Genomic DNA, 20811 nt, shown 5'->3' with positions numbered 1-20811 from the left:
AGCAAACCACTCCAATATCTTTGCTAAGAAAACTCCAAACGGGTTATAAAGAATTGGATATGCCTGAACAACAGCATAATTAAAGATTGGTAAAGCACTTTACAAATACTACCTCAGTTTATCTTTATGACAACTCTGGGAGTTAGGTGCTCTTATTATTATTGTTGCCATTTTAGTGTTTCAATTATTACCCCCATTCTACAAATGAGGAAACTAAGGCAGAAGTTATGTGACTTAGCCAGGATCATGCAGCTAGCAAGTTTTTGAGCCCAGGTTTTCCTGACTCCAGGCCCAATCTACCATGCTACATCTTGCTTTACCCTTTTAGACTGTAGTAAGATGAGATCTCCATAGCTGAACATCACAGTACACACACACACACACACACTGTTGTAGGAGATGAAGGAGCATCATTCCCTCATAGAGCACAAAGGAGGCATTACCTCCCTTGAACAAGAGGCTATGTTTCTATCAATGATAGCCCAGGATCATAGTAACCTTACAACAATCACACTGCTGTCTCATGCTGAGCATGTAATCAACTAAAACCTCAAGGTCTTTTTATAAGAAATTACTGTCAAGCCAGATATTCCCTATTCTGAACTTGCACAAATGATTTCTTGAACTCTGTTCAATTGCTCAGGACTTTTGTATGGAGAAAACACTTAACAAATGTTTGCTGAAATACAAATAGAGAATTTTGTGTTTTCCTGTTATATTTTATTCCCCACCCCACCTCCCAACACACGTTTTTCTGTTTGTTCGTACCCACTAATTTCATCTCATGAGATTTTTAAGTTTGGATTCTACTGCATTAGGATTAGAGGAGTGAGAACTTAGGACTGGAAGGGACCACTTAGGTCATCTAGGTCTGAAGAAATGTGATGCGGAGAAACAGGTTCTAGATTTGACATGAGAGGACCTCAGTTTAAATCCAAGCTTGTTCTTTACAACTCTTTGACCCTCAGTTTCCTCTTCTGTCAAATTGGGGAGTTGGATTGGATGACCTTTTAAATTCATAAAATTTATGATCTAATCTAACCTCATTTTGACAGATGAAGAAATTTAGAGAAATGAAGCACCTTTCCCCAAGAGCACCCAGCTCACTAACCTTCCCAGTTTATTTCATCTATGTTGGTTCTGTGTCATCTTCCAAGTCAGATAAAAATATTGAGCGACCCACGGAGAGAACCCTTTGGAAAGATAGTACTGTGTTTCCCCGATAATAAGACACTGTCTTATTATTTTTTTGGACAGAAAAACACCAGAGGGCTTATTTTCAGGGGAGGGCTTATTTCAATGAACATTGACAGCAATTTTAATAAACAGGTAAATGTGAACAAAAAAATGTACCAGCAAGCAAATCACGGGGGAAGAACAGGATGACGCGCTCACTGCTGCAGCTCTGATTGGATGCAGCTCAGAGCACGGCGTGCGTTTCACCGGGAGGGGGGGGCGGACGGTGCATACAGAGGGTACCATAATGTAGTGTGTAGCGCAGGGGATCACCTTCACTACAGTAGCAATCTCAATAGGGCTTATTTTCGGGGGAGGGCTTATTTTAGAGGAATCTTACACAGTAAGAGGAGGGCTTATTTTCGGGATAGGTCTTATTATCGGGGAAACATGGAAAGATAGTAGTGATCTCCTCCAAAGGTGTCAGGGATCCATTTGTCACATTCAGCTTAGTTACATAAGCCATACCAATGAAGAATTCACTGCTCCCTACACAGACACACAATCTGGTCTGGGTGGTTGGGCCAGTATAATTTCCAGCCTTTGGTTGCTTGGGCAGGAGGATTAACACATTATTTCATAGGACTGGAAAGGAGGGTATTACTGGCCCTGTGCAAACTCACCCCCTCGGAGCACAGTGCTATGCCACAGATGGTACAGATAGTTTCCACTGAGTGTTGCCAATGCTGCAGTCAGTTTCTGCTTCAGGGTCATGCTATCCATATCAATATTCTTTAGCCCCACACAGTCATGTTCCCATTGCCTTTGTCCGAATATTTCAGAGCAATTGGGCATCCATTTAATATTTGAGCACCTCCTTCCCAGAAAGGGCCAGACATACATATCACACCATCTTGCCTTTCTCTCTCCTGATTATGGAACATTTGGAGGCCCTTTGGTCAGTTTCTTAACATTCATCTCGGCCTCCAGTATATTAACCCCAAACTGCAACTCCTGTTGTTCAACCGTACACTACTCTGAGTTATTTTCTTGACTGTGATGCAACTTTGTTTCAGAATAATATCTCCACTGAAATTCTTTCCTTCAGATCCAGACTTCCTGTATCAAAGACCACTATTTTTCAACCATACCATGATGCCAATTTTTGACTTAATCAAAAATCATTTCAGTATTGACCATGTTCTGGGCACCATACAACTAACAAGAAAAACACCAATAATGATTCATATCAACAAGGTGCTTTAAAGTTTGCAAAGCACTTTCCTCACAACTCTGCAAGGTATCATCTCCATTTTACAGAGGGGAAACTGGGGCTTAGGGAAGTTAAGTGGCATGCACATGATCGCACTGTTAAGTGTTAGAACTGGGACTCAAAGCCAGGTTTCTTGGTCCCAAATCTAGTAATCCATTTCACTCTTCCATAATGTCACATACTGTTTATTTTGTCCTTATTTATATTATTACTTAATTGTAGTGTGGGTCTTGAGTCCTCAAGGAGAGTGTTGAATTCCATAGTGTTTTATAATTCCCAAACTCTCAGTCTTCAGTTTTGGTTTCGATTCTGGTTCTGCTAATTAATAAATGTGTAGTGTTGGACAAGTCATCTCCTCTCTCTTCTTCTCAGGTTCCTTATCTTTAAATGAGGGAATGGCACTAGATCAATTACTGAGCATTTTTTTAATTAAAATTTTTTTCTTGGGGGCAGCTAAGGGGCACAGTGAATAGAGCACCGGCCCTGGAGTCAGGAGGACCTGAGTTCAAATCCGGCCTCCGACACTTAACACAAAACTAGCCATGTGACCTTGGGCAAGTCACTTAACCCCAATTGCCCTACCTTACCCTCTCCAAAAAAAAAGCAAAAAAATTTTTTTCCTTAATTTTTTTTCATTTATTTTTAATTTTTGGAATAAAACAAGAGTTTCTATAACATAGTACAATAAAAAAAATATGATTGTACATGAAACTGCAAATCTGCTATGTACAACTTGCTATTCCTTTTAAATATACAACAAAATTATCATGTGAACTTTTTTCTCCCCCTGCCCTAGAGATGACTACCATTAGACACAAGTAGGTGTGTACATATGTATGTATGTATATACACATATAAACACACATATGTATGTAAAATCATTCTATACATCTATTTATCAGTTCTTTCTCTGGATGCAGACAGTATCTTTCTTCAAATGTCCTTTATAGTTAATTTTAGTATTTATAATAGACAAAATAAATTTTTTGTGATGGAATACTGAGCATTTTTAATGTGCTTATTACCTGTCAGATACTTGACATACACGTAGACAGCAGTGAGACTATCCCAGTTCTTAAGGAGCTTGCATTCCAATGGGGGCATATGACACATTCCTAGATAAAGGCAGACTTTTAAAATACCAAACAAAGGAATTGGTATTTTATCCCAAGGACAATGGGGTATCACTGAGTCTTCTTGAAAAGTGGAGTGACATGGTCAGACCAATACTTTAAGAATGTCAATTTGACAGCTGTCTGGTGGATGGATTGGAAAGAAGAGAGACTGGATGCCAGGAGACTAATTAAGAGGCTATTATAATAGTACAGGAGAGAAATGAAAAGGATCTGAATGAGGGTGTTAGTGATATGTATGTATATAGGGTGATGGAGCTATTCCCATGCTCTTCTATACTCAAGCCTCACCTTGTACTTCCCACCTACCCAGTCCTTTCCCCCACTCCTTCTCTCAGCTCATTCTTTCCCAAGAAAATTGTAGTCATTTCTTACATGACCTGATGTTGAGTGAAGTAAGCAGAACCAGGAGAACATTGTATACAGTAACAGCAACATTGTATGATGACTGCATTTGATAGACCTAGTTCTTCTCATAAATGCAAGGATCTAAGACAATTCCAAAAGACTCATGATGGAAAATGCTATCCACATCCAGAGAAAGAACCATGGAGTATGAATGCAGACTGAAGCTATTTGTTCTTTCTCTCTCTTTTTGTTGTTTCTTCTTTCTTTTGGTTTCTCCCATTGGTTCTAATTCTTCACAACATGACTAGTGTGAAAATATGTAAACATATGAATGTATATGTAGAGCCTATATCAGATTGCACATCATCTTCAGAAGGAGGGAGGGGGAGGAAATTTAGAACTCAAAATCTTGTGAAAATGAATGTTGAAAACTAAAAAATAAATGAATAATTTTTAAAAAAGAAAGTTGTAGTCATTTGATGAGTTACCTTTTCTCTTATTCTCATTTCACAATCTCTGGACATCACCCCTCATCACCTCTTGCCTTTAATCTCTTATCTTACAAAGGCAGCCCTTTTACCATATACCTGATCTCATCCCTTCCCCTCTTTTCCAGCAGACTTTCCCCTACTATTACATTTTCTTTACAATCTTCAATCTTTCCCTATTCATTGGTTCCTTCCCTGATGCCTACAAAGATGCCCAAGTTTCCCCATCAGTAGATCCTACAAACCCTCACTAGCTTTAATCTTCCTTTAAATTTCCCCCCTTTCAGCTAAAATCCTTGAAAAAGCTATCTACAGTTGGAGTTTCCACTTCTCTCCTCATTCTTTTCTAAACTGTATGGAATCTGTCTTCTGATAGCATTATAACTCAAAATATTCTCTCCGCAGTTATCAGTGATACCTTAATTACTAAATCTAATGGTCTTTTCTCCATTCTCATCCCTGCTTGATCTATCAGGTACACTTGACAATGTTGACCAATTTCTCCTCCTGAACATTCCCTTCTCTTTGGGATTTCATAAAACCCGTTCTCTCTTCATTCTATTTCTGCCCATCTGATCATTCCTTTTCAGTCTTCATTGCTGGATTTTCATCTATGTCCCATCAACCCCCACCCCAGGCTCTGTTCTGGATTTTTTTCTCTTTTCTCTCTCCCCCCTATTCCTTGATGACCTTGTCAGCCCACATGTCCAATTATCAATTCAATATTGATGACTCAGATCTCTATACCCAACACTCACCTTGCTCATGAGTTTCAGTCTGCATCACAAACTGCCTTGTGGATGGCATCTTAAACTCAGTATATCCAAAACAAATTTATTATGTTTTCCCCCAAACGTTTTTTCAAAACTTCCCTATTACTGTTGAAGGTATCACGCTTCCAGTTATCTTGGCGTAACTTGACTCCTCACTCTCACTTACCTCACATAGACCATCAATTGCCAAATCTTCTTTCCATCCACTTTCTATCTCTTACATACATCCACTTATCTTGAATCATAGCAATTACCTTGGCTCACCCCTCATCAATTTTCTCTGCACTATTGCAATAATCTCCTAATTCATCTCCTGGACTCAAGTCTCTCCTCCCTCCAATCTATTCTTCATCCAACTCCAGAGTGATTTTCTTAAAGCACAGGCATGACCATTTCTCACCCTGCCCTTCCCCCCAATAAATTCCAGTAGCTCCCTTTGTTGTGGTTTTTGCCATTCAATTGTGCCCAGCTCTTTGTGACCCCATGGACCACACCATGCCAGGCCCGTCTATCCTCTACTATCCCTGGAAGCCTTTCCAAGCTCATATTTGTTGCTTCCATGACACTATCTATCTCATCCTCCATTGTCCCCTTCTCCTTGGGCCCCCAATCTTTCCCAACATCAGAATGTTTTCTAGTGATTCTTGTTTTCTCATTATGTGGCCAAAGTATTTATGCTTCAGCTTTAGTATTTGTTCTTCCAATGAATGGTCTGAACTTATTTCTTTAAGTATTGACTGATTTGATCTCCTTGCTGCCCAAGGACTCTCAAAAGTCTTCTCTAGAACCTTTAAGATAAAATGTAAATTCCTCTCTTTGGCATGTTAAGCTTTTCACAACCTAGTCCCTCTCTGTCTTCTTAAACATTACTCCCTGTCATAGGATATCCACTCATCATAATGAGATAACTTGACATTTCTCATACATGATGCTCTATTTTCCAACTCTGTGCTAGCTATTCCCTAAGCCAAGATACTCTCCTTTCTCACTTCCACCTGTGCAATCCCTATTTCCTTTAAGACCCAACTCATGCCCGATCTTCTTCAGGAGTCCTTTTCTGTTTCCTCTCCTTCCCAAAATCAAGAGCATCTTCCCCAAATTTGCACCGACTTTTGTATGGATTGTGTATATTTAGCTATATTAATATAATTTATCTATAATATTAAAAAATAATATTTTGTTATAATAGATAAAAATAATAATAAATAGTGCTTTTGTGATACTTCCTATGTTCCAGGCACTGTGCCAAGCACTTTACAAATATTATCTTGTTTGATCCTCATGACAACCCATATTGTTATTATTGTTATTGTTCCCATATCACAGATAAGGAAACTGAGGCAAACAGAGGTTAGAAGTTAAGAGACTTGCCCAAGGTAATACAACTAAGGTTCGATTTGAACTCAGGTCTTCCCAACTCCAGGCTGGACTCTATCCACTGTGTTATATTTAACTGCCTCTATGCCTAAATATGTAGGTGCTGTCTCCTTTGTTAGAATGTGAACTTCCTTAAGACGAGGACTATTTGCTTTTATATTTGTCTCCTCAGCACTTAGCACAGTGCCAACTGCATAGTAGGCTCTTAGTAAACGTTTGTTGATTGACTGAACACCAGAGATGTTAAGAAGGTGGAATCAGGACTTAGCCACTGATTGGATACACAGTGGTGTGTGAAAATGAAGTATTACTCCTAGATCCAAGAAACTCAGATGACTGGAAGAAGAGATTGTCTTGTCAAAAACAGGAAAGCAAGAGGAGAGGTGGGTTTAGGGTACTAAGCTCTCGTTTGAGATGCCCAGGGCCCATCCAGCTAGAAGTCCATCTGGGCCCATTCACCCAGGAATTAATTGGAAATGTGAGAGGAGATCAGAAGAGAGATGGGAGTTGGATGTGTAGCCTTGGGAGTCATCTGCATAGAACTGAGAGTTGAACCCAGGACAGTCCCCTAGAAGGACTAGCATTTCTAGCATCCCTTCCAGCTCTGTTCCTCAGTCTTCAGTTGCAATGCCAAGCAGTTTTCCCTTTTTCCTACTTTATCTTAAAATAGGCAGCTGCTTCATCCCTTGGGTTTGTCCTTTTGTTTCCAGCACCTTTACTTGCACCTAGATACCTTCATTGCTCCTGCTTTTCCATGTGAGATCACAATTTCATCTTCTCTTTAGGCCCCACACCTCCGCCCCAGTACAGCTTGCATCCTTGTCCTCACTGAAGGTGGTAGTTATGTTACCTGATTTTGTTTCCTACTCAGGTGCCTTGATATTGATCAGAACTGAATCCTTATGTTCTCCATTTTTATATATGTATGTATGCGTGTGTGTATGCATGTATTTACAAAGACTTCCCCCTCCCTCAAAGACAGGTGCTCCCTAAGGGTAGAAACTCATATGTCTTTTAAAACAACATCTTTTGTTTATGGGCAACATTTTTTTTTTTTTGCATGGGCCTTGTAATTAGGAAGACCTGAGCTTAAACCCTGCTTCAGATATTTACTGGTTGTGGGACCCTGGGCAAGTCATTAAATTTGAGTGTTTCCTCATTTGCAAAATGAGGGGAATGGACTTGATGCCCTCTTACAGTTCTAAAGCTATATTTCTATGATGCCAAATAGATGGAAAATCCTCCCCTCTCCCCACAGGAGCTACTAACACCATGACATATTCAAGGAGAAAGTCTCTCCTGAGATGAGAGAGGGAGGAAAATAGGTCATGGGTTATCTCTTTAAATAGATTCCCCCACCTCATCTCCCCTTCCCTTCCCCCACCCCCACCTCCTCCCACAAGCCTTTCTCTCCAAAACAACTGGCAGGATCTGTTTGGGAGTTGAGATCAGCTGCTGCCAACATACAGCTGTGCTTTTTGGCTCAGAGGGGTTGGATTTGTACTTGACTGCTCAGAAAATTAGGGCTGGGGAAAATACAGGCAAGGGACTTTGCAATCACATGTGAAGGAGAAAGAGGTAATGCGCTAGTTAGGGGAGTAGATGTAGGTCTCAGGAACTTCCCTCCCACAGAGCCTATGCTAGCGCCATTTCTTGAATACTCTAGTTCCCTGACTCTTAAGGTTAATGTGTTTTTATTGTGTTTGCTCTTAGAGTGGACACTGGGGAAGAAGAGAACTGTTTGGCTCTCTCTCCCCTAGCACAGGTTGCAGCATCAGCTGTGAGAGGGCTCCTCCTTTCAAGACAGGGAACCACGGAATCAAGGGAATTAGAATCTTGGAGAAAAACTCAGATCCTCTGGCTACTAATTCTGACTTCACTGTTGACATCATCCAGGAGAATTCAGCTTCTCTATACTGCCCTTCACCTATTTCTAAAAGGGATGTGGCAAAAAGCTGGTCCAAGGCTTTCTCTCATCAACAAGGGAAGCTAAACGGGGCGGGGGTGGGGGAAGGGAGGGGAGGAACTGTTATTGCTGAGGTTCTCAAATGCCCATACTCCATTCACTCTGATGGGTGATGGCCCCTGGGAACCCAGGATGCATTGAGGCAGGAGGAAAATCATGTGGCAGCTCTGAATATGCCAAAGGCAACTCTTCCCAGATGGCTCTCCTTCAGCACGGCAGGGCATTCACAAGCTATGCTGCATACATCTCCCCTCCCCAGTGAATACTGTGGGTGGCTGGGGACTAGAGCTGTGGAAGGGTAGGCAGAGTGGGCACCGACTCCTTTCTGGGAGCTATCATCTGCAAATAAGCTGAGTTCCTTAGGGAACAGGTTGTGCAAATCCCATGTATTGCCATTTCTTTAGGAATATATCATCCAGCAATTCTAATTTCTCAGGCAGGTCAGCATTCTACCCACATTTTGCTCCCTTGCCTTAAATTCTGGCAGAAACATGAAAATGCTATACCATTATTATCACATGTCCGATTGGGCACTGGGTGACTTCTTAACCCTGCTCATCTATGTTTGTTGTGGCTATAAATGACAACTTGAAGACACAAGGAGGAATGGAATCATAGAATTTTTGAGTGGTAAAAAACCTTAAAGAACATCCTAGACAGCATAATTTAGTAGAAAATGTATGGGGCAGCTGGGTGGCACAGTGAACAGAGCACTGGCCCTGGAGTCAGGAGGCCCTGGGTTCAAATTTGACCTCAGACACTGTGTGACCCTGGGCAAGTCACTTAACCCCAATTGCCCTGCCTTCCCCCCTCTAAAAAAAATGCACTGGACTAGGTCAGGAGACTTAGGTTTCTGTCCTTGCTGGATGTGTGATCATATGAGGTCAAGTCTCTTGGGCCTACCTTACAGGGTTGTCATGAGAAAAAAAGTGCATCACCAACCTGAAAGTGTTATATTCAGTGTACTTATGGTATTAATATTATCATTTAGTCCAACTCATCTACTTTAGAGGTGAGAAAACTAAAAGAGAGACTTGTCCAAGGTCTCACTGATACTTAATAGCAGAGTCAGGAATTAAAACCCAGGTTTCTAAGTATTTCTATCCTCTTTTTTATGTTTCAGGCAGCTAGACGGTGAAGTAGCTAGAGTGCTGGACTGGAGTCAGGAAGATCTGAGTTCAAATTCAGCCTCAGAGACTTACTAGCATTGTGATCCTGGGATATCAGTAACTGGTGCCTGCCTCAGTTTCCTCAATTGTAAAATAGAGCACCTACATCCCATTTTTTGGGGAAGCAATCAGGGTTAAGTGACTTGCCCAGGGTCACACAGCTAGTAAGTGTCTGAGGTCACATTTGAACTCAGGTCTTCCTGACTCCAGTGCCACCTAGCTGCTCCAGAGTTGTTATGAGGCTCAAATGAGATATGGATATCTCAGAATCATTTCTGTTGTCTACATCTATAATTGAAAAAAAAATGCTAAATTTTGTTAGAGGTTAGTGAAAATTGAGGCAATTTTTTTCCCCAACCAAGTTTACAGATCCCCTGAAATCTATCCTATGAGAACCTGGAGACCTCATAGATTAAGAATCCCTCCAAGGAGATTCCACAGAGTCCATGGGGAGCAGCCCCATCACCAGAAAGAGACAGGAAAGAACCATTTTGGATCACCTTTGGAGGAAGGAGGCTCAATTAAAATAATAATAAATAGCACATGTGTAGCACTTGAAGGTTTGTTTACAATGTACCTCGCATGTTATCTCATTTGATTCTCACAATCCTTTACCCTTTGGATAACTGATAGTGGAAGAAGAGAATTTTTTTTTATCCAAGGCTCAGGTGACTTCTAAGAAGTTTTCTGTAACACTTTTCCTCACCCCCACCCCCTGCTTAGTGTTCACTCTTCTAATGACTTCATATTTGTTTCTCCACGTGAAGGCATCCTACCTATTCTCCTCCCCCCCCCAAAAAAAATAGAATGCAAATTCCTTGGGGAAAAGGACTCCATTTTTTTGTCTTTGAATCTCGTCAAATCCAATCCAGTGCTATTAAAAAAAAAGCTTGAGTTGAAATAAATTGTTTTTGTACTGAGGGCCCTTTTATTCCTCTTTCCCTGTATCTTACTAGCCCCTCTTTCCCCCACTTCCATTTCTCACTCGGCACCTGGCATCAGCACTGGGGTCCTGCTCCTGTGCATTCACTGATGAGGGGGTGTAAGGAATCTGACTCTTTGCTCCCCGTAGTTCGCTTAGCACCTCTTCTCTCTCTGAGTGGGGACAGTGACAGTTGACTCTAGAAGCCTCCTGGTCTCTACTTGGCTTTCCTCCTGCTGCCACATTCCTTGGCATACAGGCCAAGATAGATGGATGACTGTAAGGCAGGGTTCTTGTGGCCTGCAGTCTGGTCACAGCCCACTTTAGTTATTTAAACTCCAAAAAATGATACTTAAGAAAATAAAGTTATGACATGATTCTGTAGGGGATGTGTCAACATCTGCCTCCTCCCTACCCCCGCTCACAATCCCTGCTCATTCACCTGTTTTTCACATCTAAAAAAAAAGGAAGGAAACAAGTATTTAATAAGCACCAGGTATTGGCTAAGCACTTTGCAAATATTATCTCATTTATTCTCCACAACAACCCTGGGAAGTAGGGGCTATTATTATTCTAATTTTACAGTTGAGGAAATTGAGGCTAAGTGCCTTGCTCAGGGTCACACATCTAGGGAGAGAAATGATTACTAATAACCAATTATGGGGGAGAGCCAGGCTTATTAAGCCCAGTCTTATTCAAAGCCCAGCCTTTGAAGGACATTACTGACCTGGGCCAAAAATATACTCCACCTAGACCATCTTATCTAAGGTGAATTCCTGCCCATTGTGTTCCACTCAAGGGAGTGGAGGTAGATCCTTTGTCTTGATCGCCCAAGACTGTGAGTGGTCTAGGTGCAGAGATAGTCCCTTTGTCCAAGAGTGACATGATGTCACTCTCAGTGCCTTATTGGAATGAGCTCACTTCCCATTGTAATATTCATTCTCTCATTAATTGTTAGCTAATCAAAGTTGATTGCCACCATCATGAACACCCACTCCAAGGGCATATATGAACTGTGAGCCCACCACCATGAGAGGTCTTTGGCATTTGAGAGTGCCACTGACCTCTTTTATTAATGAAATTCTAGCATTTTAAATAAAATGACTAATTACCAAGAAACTATGTCTCTTCAACTTTTAAAATTTCACAATAGCAGTTGTTTGAGGTGGGATTTGAACTCCAGTCTTCCTGATACCAAGCCCAGCCCTCTACCTACTACACCCTCTAGCTACTCTTCTAAAAATAAAAATAGGAATTGGACCTGTGGTTTCATTGGCATAGAGAAGAAACTTCTTGATTTTGATGACCATATTTCAATATAATTTGTTTCCTTTGCATTACATATTTAAAAAAGCATTATTGTGAGAAAGGGACCCATAGGCTGCCAAAAGGGTCTTTGACTCAAAAAGTTGAGGACCTCTGTTATTGGTTGAGGAAACTCCCTCTACCAAAGCAAACTGTTACCTTCTTTGAAATGTATCTTAGAAAGCAGCCCAGAGCACGAAGAGGTTAAGTAACCTGCCTAGGGTAAGTCACAAAGCTGGGATTTGAACTCAAGTTTTCATGTCTTCATGTCCTCAAGGCCAGCTCAGCTCTTGTGGCTTCAAAATTCAATTCACATCTTAGGAGGCCTTTCCTGCCCTGACCTTGACCAACCCCCTTTCCTGTTCATTTACTCCATTTACTTCCATTATCTCTCTCTATCTCTTGTATGTACCTGGAAATTTGCATTTTGTCTCCCCCATTAGAGTGCAACTCCTTGAGGGCAGGGACTACAATTTGCTTTTATTTATATCTCCCATGCTTAGTACTGTGTCCTGCACAAAGTAAGCATTTAACGAATGTCTGTTGACTGATGATACAGTTAGCAATGTGGAAATGAGCTTAGGGGCTTCTATTGCTGGGCCTAATTACTACTGCTAGAGATCCATCTCTCCTGTAAAATATATAAGGAAAGTCGAGTTCACTAATCTGTTTTGTTGGCATTCAGCCCCACAGAATGCTAAACCTGGAGTGGGTTTTAGAGATGATGTAAGCTCTCATTTAGAGGTGCTCAAACCTCTAATGTAAAGGTGCTCAAACCTCTCATTTTTCAAAGGAGAAAACTGATGAGGCCTAGTGAGGGGAAGTGACTTAACCAAGATCACACAATTTCATTACTGCATAGCTGGTATTCCAACTATGGTCCCCTGACTCGCAAGTCCTGAGTTCTTTCTTTGACTATGCAGATCTGTCCCCCATGCTGCAGTCCCTAGTTTGGGGGGTAAGGAAGCAAGAGAGTGAACATGTGTGTGCATATGTATTCTTGGATAAATCTACATGAATCTAATGGAATATTATTGTGCTGTAAGAAACAACAAATGTGAGAGATAGAGAGAAGCATTAAAAGACATTCATGAACTGATGTGGAGTGAAGGGAAAAGAGGCAGGAACACAAGTACACAAGGATGACTACAATATCAGTGGAAAGAACCACAAAAAATAAAGAGTCAAAAGTGAATGTTGTAAAATGACAAAGAGCAAGCATGGCTGAAAAAAAAAAAAAGGGTGGACACTTCCACCCCAGCCCTTCGTAGTAGTAGGAAGTCCATAAGGGTTGCATGTTATACATGTTTTTAGACTTTTTCAATGTATCAATCTTTCTCTTTCTCTCCCTCCTCCCATTCTCTTTTCCTCCTCTTCTCCCTCCTCTTCTCCTCTTTTCCCCTCCTCTTTCTGTCTCTGTCTCTCCCTCCCTTTAAAAATACAATATGTTACACAGAAGGGCTCTCTAGGAAGTTGGATATTGGGGGAAACTATGAGAACACTGTTTAAAAGCCATTAAGAAAAACCTATTAAAAATGTTGAGGCCATCTCTGAGGAAAGGATCCTTCCTTCATCTTTCCAAAAAGAAGAAAAAACAAGAGGGAACCAGTTATTGCTAATGTTGGATGGGCAAAGATCGCTTTTCTTCATCTCTCGTTCACTGAAGACTGCTGAAACTGTTTCAAGTTTCACACCTGGCATTAACATTCGACAAGGAGAGGAGGACTTTCAATGTTTATTTAGTAGAAAGGGCCTAGAGTCAGAGTGACTTTGGGTGCGAGTCACAGTTTCACTGGGTCTCAGTTTCCCTATCTGTAAGGATACAAACACTTGCACCACTGTATCTCAGAGGGTTATTGTTAGGAGCTAATTAGAGCTAGAGCTAGAAGGAAGGAAACAAGCCTTTATTAAGTGTCTACTACAAATATTATCTTGTTTGACCCTCACAACAACCCTGTGAGGTAAGTACTATTAACATCTGTAGGTCTCATTTTCTTCATCCATAACATGGAGACAATAAATGACTTATTATATTTATTCACAGCCTGAGGCAGGTTTTAAAATCTGAGGCAGGATTTGAAAATGGGTCTTCTTGACTACAGGTCCATTAGTTATGTCAGCTAACTGCTTCAGGAAGCTGAGAGAGCATCAAAGCCCCACCCCTCATTTTATAGATGAGGATTTGAAATTACTTCCTCAAAGTCACACAGGTAGGAAGAGGCAGAGCTGGGATTTGAACCTATGGCTTCTAGTTCTAAATCTGGCACTTTTTTTCCATGTTGCCTCATGATGATTTTTAAAAAATTGATAGCTTATATAAATGTGATTTTTAGGGGACAGTGTTTTTGTTTTTCAGTCATGCCCTAATCTTTGTGACCCCATTTGGAATTTTCTCAGCAAAGATACTGAAGCATTTTGCCATTTCCTTCTCCAGCTCATTTTACAGATAAGAAAACTGAGGCAAACAGGGTCAAGTGACTTATCCAGGGACACATAGCTAGTAAGTGTCTGAGGCTGGATTTGAATTCAGGAAGATGTCTTTCTGATTCCAGGCCCAGTGCTCTATCCACTGCAGCACCTTGCCACCTAACCCAGCTGCTCCCTAGGGGCCAGTACTTTTAGGTACTGATGACCTTCCTTCCCATTGTCATCTATATCAGTCACAAATCCAGAAAGGCAGCAAACCCACACTTGGCATATTGCTCAGAGACAAGCTTCAGAAAATGTTCTCCTCCTTCCAAACATGTATAAGTGGTGCCCAAGAACCTGAAAAGTTTATAGTAATAAAATCCACAGTGACCAGCCAGATGTTTCTGGCTGTGGCTTGATTCTCTTGGTGAATGCTCTGGGGGAGAATCCCTAAAACTCCTTTGAGTTGAGGCTTGACTGCAGGACTTAGAAAACAGTCAAAACCTCCACTTACGCTGATGCCAAGTTGCTGAGTTGATTTAACATTCTGCTACGGAATAAAGTGTTTACTGTAACTGGCTTCACAGAATCTCACAATAGTGGTCTGGTCTGAAACCTGAATTTTCCATGTCATTTTGAGCTGGGATTTCCACAAACTTTACAGTTTCGACCTACCAAACCACATCACACCCTCAGCTGAGTTTCATTTTGACTTTTAAGGTTCTAGGTGACTTAAAAATGAATCTTTAGGTAACTATGTGCTATTGGAAAGAAAGTTCACCCAATGCTACCTTGGCTAGGAGATGGTACCTTCCATCACATCCTTGAATTGCTTTAACTCAAGAGTCTTTTTTTTCTAAAGGCTTTAAAGATTGAACAGAAATTCGCTCCTCTTCTCAGGGCTTCCTGAGGATTTAGGGAGAATATTTTAATTTCTAAAACATTCTTTTGTGAAGTCTTCCTTTGACAAAAGAAATAAAAAAAAACCCAAGATTTCATTTTTGGGAGGGGACAATTAGGATATTTAGGATTTAACATTAGTCTTGACCAGGCTCTAGATACTTGTGCCAACTGATCATATAACTCAGAATTCTTTATCACTAATTGGACAGTAATAGAAACCTTTTGTCTTCAGGTTTTGTTTTTCTTACACTTTAAAATGAGAAGACTGCAACAGGTGACTTTCAAGGTCCCTTTGCCAATTATTCTGCAACTTCTAGACTTAGAAAGTTGGTTGGAGGCAATGAGAAGTTAAGTGAGTTGTTCCAGTAATACAGTCAGTCTATATAATTGAACTACAGTTTTCCTGATTCAGAGGGCAGGTTCTCTACCCAATAACTCATACTGCCTCTTCTGTTATTAACATTTGTAAGATTCTTCCATAAGTCTCAGATGAAGTATGCCAGAAATTTGCTAGAAAATTGCAGATTATGTGGTGAGTTAGCTCCATGTTAATGAGACTGAAGTCTGGAATTCATTCCATTCCTGAGTGAGCACTTAGATTTCCTCTGTTTCAGAATCACAGACTATATCTCCGACCCTGCCTACCCATCCATTAAAAATGTATTGTGGGTTATAAGGAATCAACTCCAACGCATCGACCAAGTCAGTGATGCCATAATCCACACAGAGTTTAGGACATGTTTTTAAAAAGGGGAGGCATATTTAATAATTCCCTATTGCCTAGGGAAGAAAGTTCAAAATCTTCTATATTAGCATGATGCCTGGCACATAGTAAGAAGGTGCTCAATAAATGTTTATTGCTTTGAACTGGAATTCAAGGCTCTCTACAATCCTGTCTTTTTAAAGCCTTATCTCTTATTCCAAATTCTAAAAGTTTGGAGGTTGGGGAAATATTTTGCTTTCAGAATGCTCTGAAATACCCATGAAAGTTTTCCCAAATGGGCATTTCATATATTGGGTATGTATCTGTTGCTTTTATATCCCAAATATTTTGTTATTTAGATGCAGTGATCTCTTGAAATAGAACCATTTTGTGGACAAAAGACATGCAGTAAATGTTACTTGCATGACCCCCTTCATTCAGTTCATTCAAAAAAACATTTACTAAGGCGTTACCTTGGGCAGAAAGTGCAGCTAGGTAGCACAGTGGATAGAGCACTGGGCTTGGAATTAGGAAGACTCCTCTTGCTGAGTTCAAATCTGTCCTGAGACCCTTACTAGCTGTGTGACCCTGGGCAAGTTACTTAACCCTGTTTGCCTTAGTTTCCAATAAATCTGTAAACCCTGTAAAATCTGCAAAATGATCCAAAGAAGGAAATGGCAAACCACTCCAGTATCTTAGCCAAGAAAATCCCAAATGGGGTCACAAAAAGTTGGACACGACTGAAGCAACACAACATTGGCTAGAGAACTGTCCTAGGTGCTGGGGCAGAAAAAAGGTTTGATTGTCTTCATGGAACTTGTAGTTTAACAGGAGAAATGACTCTAACAAGTAATTATAATATGCATGATTTCATGAAAAGTGCATCAAAGTACCACTGAAGGGCTGCAAGAGATCATTACAGATACAAGGAATTAGGAAAAGCTTCACAAAGGAGGTAGTATGTGAACTAAACTTAAAGAGAGTAAAAATTCAACAGTTAAAGACTAAAGAAGACACACTCCAGGTATAGTGAATAGTATAAGAAAAGGCACAGAGACTAATGGTCAGAGCATGCTTGGAGAGTTTGGCTAGATCATAGAGGGAATCATATAAGATGAGGCTGAAAAGGTAGGGGGGCATCAGCTTATTGTAGGCACCAAATATCAGGTAAGATCATGAACTTTAATTCCTAGGCAAGGGAGAGCTATTTGAGGTTTTTAAGCAAAGTAATGATATGTCCATATGTATGCATATAGAAGGTTTCTATGTGATGGCATGAAGAATGGATTGGTTGGGAAAGAGGAGAAGTTGAAAGTCCTCTTGGGAGAAAGAGTTCAGGGAGATGGTAACAAGGACCAGTACCAGTGTGGGAACTCTGGGAACAGATGTGATAGATATTGTAGAAGTGGGACTGACAGGACCTTTCAAGTGATTAGAAGCAAACATAGCTTCTGACACATAGGAAAGGTCTTGGGGATATTTGGGGTTGTTTGATCAAGAAACCAGACCTCCTCTTTCATATTCCTATCTTACCCATGTTAGATGCCTCTGTAAAGATTGACCTTCTTTCAACTTATACTTGAGAATCTAGGCTGACCATTCCATATTGGACATGTTTGTCAAATTCCTCAGCATCATCAATAGAGAGCGAACCAGTTCTAGAGGGAGAGATACTTTTACCTGTGTCAGCCCAAGTTCTCCAGTTAAGGATGTGGAACTAAGTCTTATAGATCTTTGCCTTTTTTTTTCCTGCTGACCTGAACTCTTAAAATGTTCATATTTAAATAGTGTATTAGTGGGGCAGCTAGGTGGCTCAGCGAGTAAGAGCACTGGCTCCAGTGTCGGGATGACCTGGATCAAATCCGGGCTCAGATACTCAGCACCACACCCAGAAATACCTGGCCGTGTAACCTTGAGCAAGTTACTTGACCCCGATTGCTTTAAAAAAAAATAAATAGTGTATTAGAGGATGATGGTTAGATTAACGACAGTAATAGCTAGCTTTTATATAAACGCTTAAAGTCCTTTGTGTTTTTGATGAAGCAGTATGTCACCTCAGGTCTCATTTCTGACACACACCAGTTGTGTGGTCCTACACAAGTCACTTTTCCTTTTAGTGTTCTGGGCATCTCTCTAAGATTACAGGTTGTATAGAAGGTATCTTGGTCTGCATTGGCAGAGGGAATTTCCCACCCAGGAATTCCTTATACCAAATTCAATCACATAGCCATCCCTTCTCTATCTCCCTTAGAATTCAGTATTTCATAGGGTCTTAGATGTGTTGTTGCTTGTTCTTCGTTTTCAAAGAGGACCAATGGTGATGTCTTGACTTGTACATGGATTGGATTTTAAGTGAGGCAGAGTTGCACAAAGTCGGCAGCCTCACTTTCTCTTCCAGAGTCATTGAAGTCCAGTGGCAAGACAGAAGTCAGGATGACTGGCCATGGGCCAGGATGTAGCTGATGACCTTGGTATCTTTGATATCTGACCAAGTTCTAAGTGCTCCACAATTCCTGCCCCAGCTGCCTTCATGACCATGAGAACAAAATATTCTCATCTACCCATTCTATGTGGGGCATATATCTTCACAGGCTTGGTGTAGACATCCTCCTAACTCAACAATAGGCAATAGGTTTGAGACCTGTTGACTACCATCAACTTGGTTTAGCCCATCTGGGGAGATGGTCTTACTGGGGTATGGCTGCTGTGCATGCTACAGCTTCTTGGAACCACAGATGAGAGTTGGGTGAAAGAAGGATATCAAAGCTATATGAGCAGCTTTGAAAATGGCTTGGCAAGTCTTCACACCTAAGGACTCCCCAAAGGACCTCACTGAAGACCCCAAATGCCCCAGAATCATAGATTTAGAGCTTTAAGAATAATTGAATTACATAGGTAATTGAATACAAAACCTGCCTCTTCCCACTTTGCAGATGAGTAAACTAAGCCACAGATTTGTTGAATGTCTTGCTCAGGAGCACACAGTCAGTAAGTGTATATGCTGGGATTAAAACCCAGGTCCTCCTAACATTTCTTTATAAGTTTGCAAGAAAGGTTTTATAGGAGCTATTATCCTCATTTTACATAGGAAGAAACTGAGGCTCAGAAAAACTGGTTTTCCCAGATACTGGGGCAGAAATAAAGGCTAGATATGACATTGTCCCTGTTTTCATGACCGTTTCATAAGGTCACACAATTTATGTAAATTTTTTTGAGTTGAGACACAATCCGTGTGTTTTGCCTCCACAGTATCCGTGATGACAATAAGAATTAGAGCTAGTGTCTTAAAATTCACAATGCACATTACCTATATCATCTCCTTTGGTCCTCTGAACAACTCTGTGAAGTAAGTGCTATTATTATCCCCATTCAACAGATGAGGAAATTGAGGCTTATTGAGGTTAAATGATTTGCCCAAGGTGACACAGTTAGTGAGTGTCTAAGGAAGGATTTGAACTCAAGTCTTCCTGTCTCTAAGTTCAGCTCTTTATCTGTATCACTGAGCTGATCTTTCTACTATTACCCTGTTACCTAAAGTGGGTAGCTGAATAAGAGGATTCATTTACATGGAGTGACAGTGAACTAGAGGGACTTTATATCTACATGTCCCCCTATATTATGAAAAAATGATGGAGATGGAAAGCAGGAAAAGGGGATCAGATACCTCACCTTAACTATTATCTATTAATTGCTTTTGTTTACTCTTCATTCCATGTCAAGCAGTGTATTCTAAGTCATATTTTAATAAAAAAAATTTTAATTGATCACATTAAGAAAGACAAATGACTGGGTTGCATTCAACTTCAGCTTCTTAGAATTTGAACCAGAGGATCAAATAAGGATCTTATCACTATTTCCTGCAATGGTTGGGCTTTATAACATCTTTTATTTTTCAGACAGTTAGGTAATGAAGTGCATAGAGTACTGGGCCTGGAGTCAGGAAGACCGGAGTTAATAATAATAATAATACCTACCTCTCAGAGCTGTTGTGAGGATCAGATGAGAAAGTATTTGTAAAGTGCTTAGCACAGTGCTTGGCACATAGTGAACACTTAATAAAGTCTTGTTTCCTTCTTTCCTTCCTTTCTCAGGAAGGAAGAAGAGGATCATATCTTCACTTATGAGGGAAAACATCAAGTTCAGGGTCACTAATCCTGAATTTCAGTCTTGGTCACTTCTGTTTAGATTTGAGCAGTGCAAATGTGCTACTTTTCTGTTCAGGTTTTTGCTTCTGGTCATTTATCAAGTGACCTAATAAGATGAGTACCTTCTTGGGACAGGACGCAGTGCCAAGTGTTGGCAGGAAATAGGACAGAAGGAGAAGTCATGATCCTTGATCTCTTTCATCTGGAGATGATTCTTTCCCACACTATTTATTATTTGAGCCTCTTGTGCTAGGTTGAACTCATAAATTTATATGGGTGTGTGAGTGAAAGGTGACCAAGATAGATAGTCAAATGGACTTAGCCATCCACTCTGTCGTGAGAGGATAACAAGCAATGCTGACCAACAAGCAACAGGCCAATCATTCCCTACTTCCCATAATGGTCAATGCTATTTCCTATGCCCTCATCTCCCAGTCACTCTATGAAGAAGAAAAGGGATATACTGTGGTTAAAAATTCATGCAAAAACACCATGGTGGATGCACGCTAGAGGACACTTCTTGAAATCATGCGCCATTACTGCTCTATGTACATGTAGCAAAAGCAAGTGGCCACAGCAATGTCAACTTGGGACTGATCCCAGCTTTGCTGCCAGAATTCACAGAGGGAATTTCAAGTGGTTGCTATTTTTTCTTTTCTTTACTTTTTGTTGTGTATATTTTGATTATTATTAGATCTATAAATGACATTTGGCCAATAAT

At 40.6% G+C, this 20811-nt stretch overlaps 1 protein-coding gene across 1 annotated transcript in view; it reads right to left on the bottom strand.

Moving 5' to 3' along the window:
• Nucleotides 1-20811, bottom strand: part of RGS6 (regulator of G protein signaling 6) — a 714417-nt gene that overhangs the window by 18216 nt on the left and 675390 nt on the right.

This window comes from Petaurus breviceps, unplaced genomic scaffold (assembly GCF_028583685.1).
Source record: "Petaurus breviceps papuanus isolate PSGF00001 unplaced genomic scaffold, PetGlider_PUasm1.0 189, whole genome shotgun sequence".
NCBI lineage: Eukaryota > Metazoa > Chordata > Mammalia > Diprotodontia > Petauridae > Petaurus > Petaurus breviceps.
This window is presented reverse-complemented; position numbering and strand designations above follow the sequence as displayed.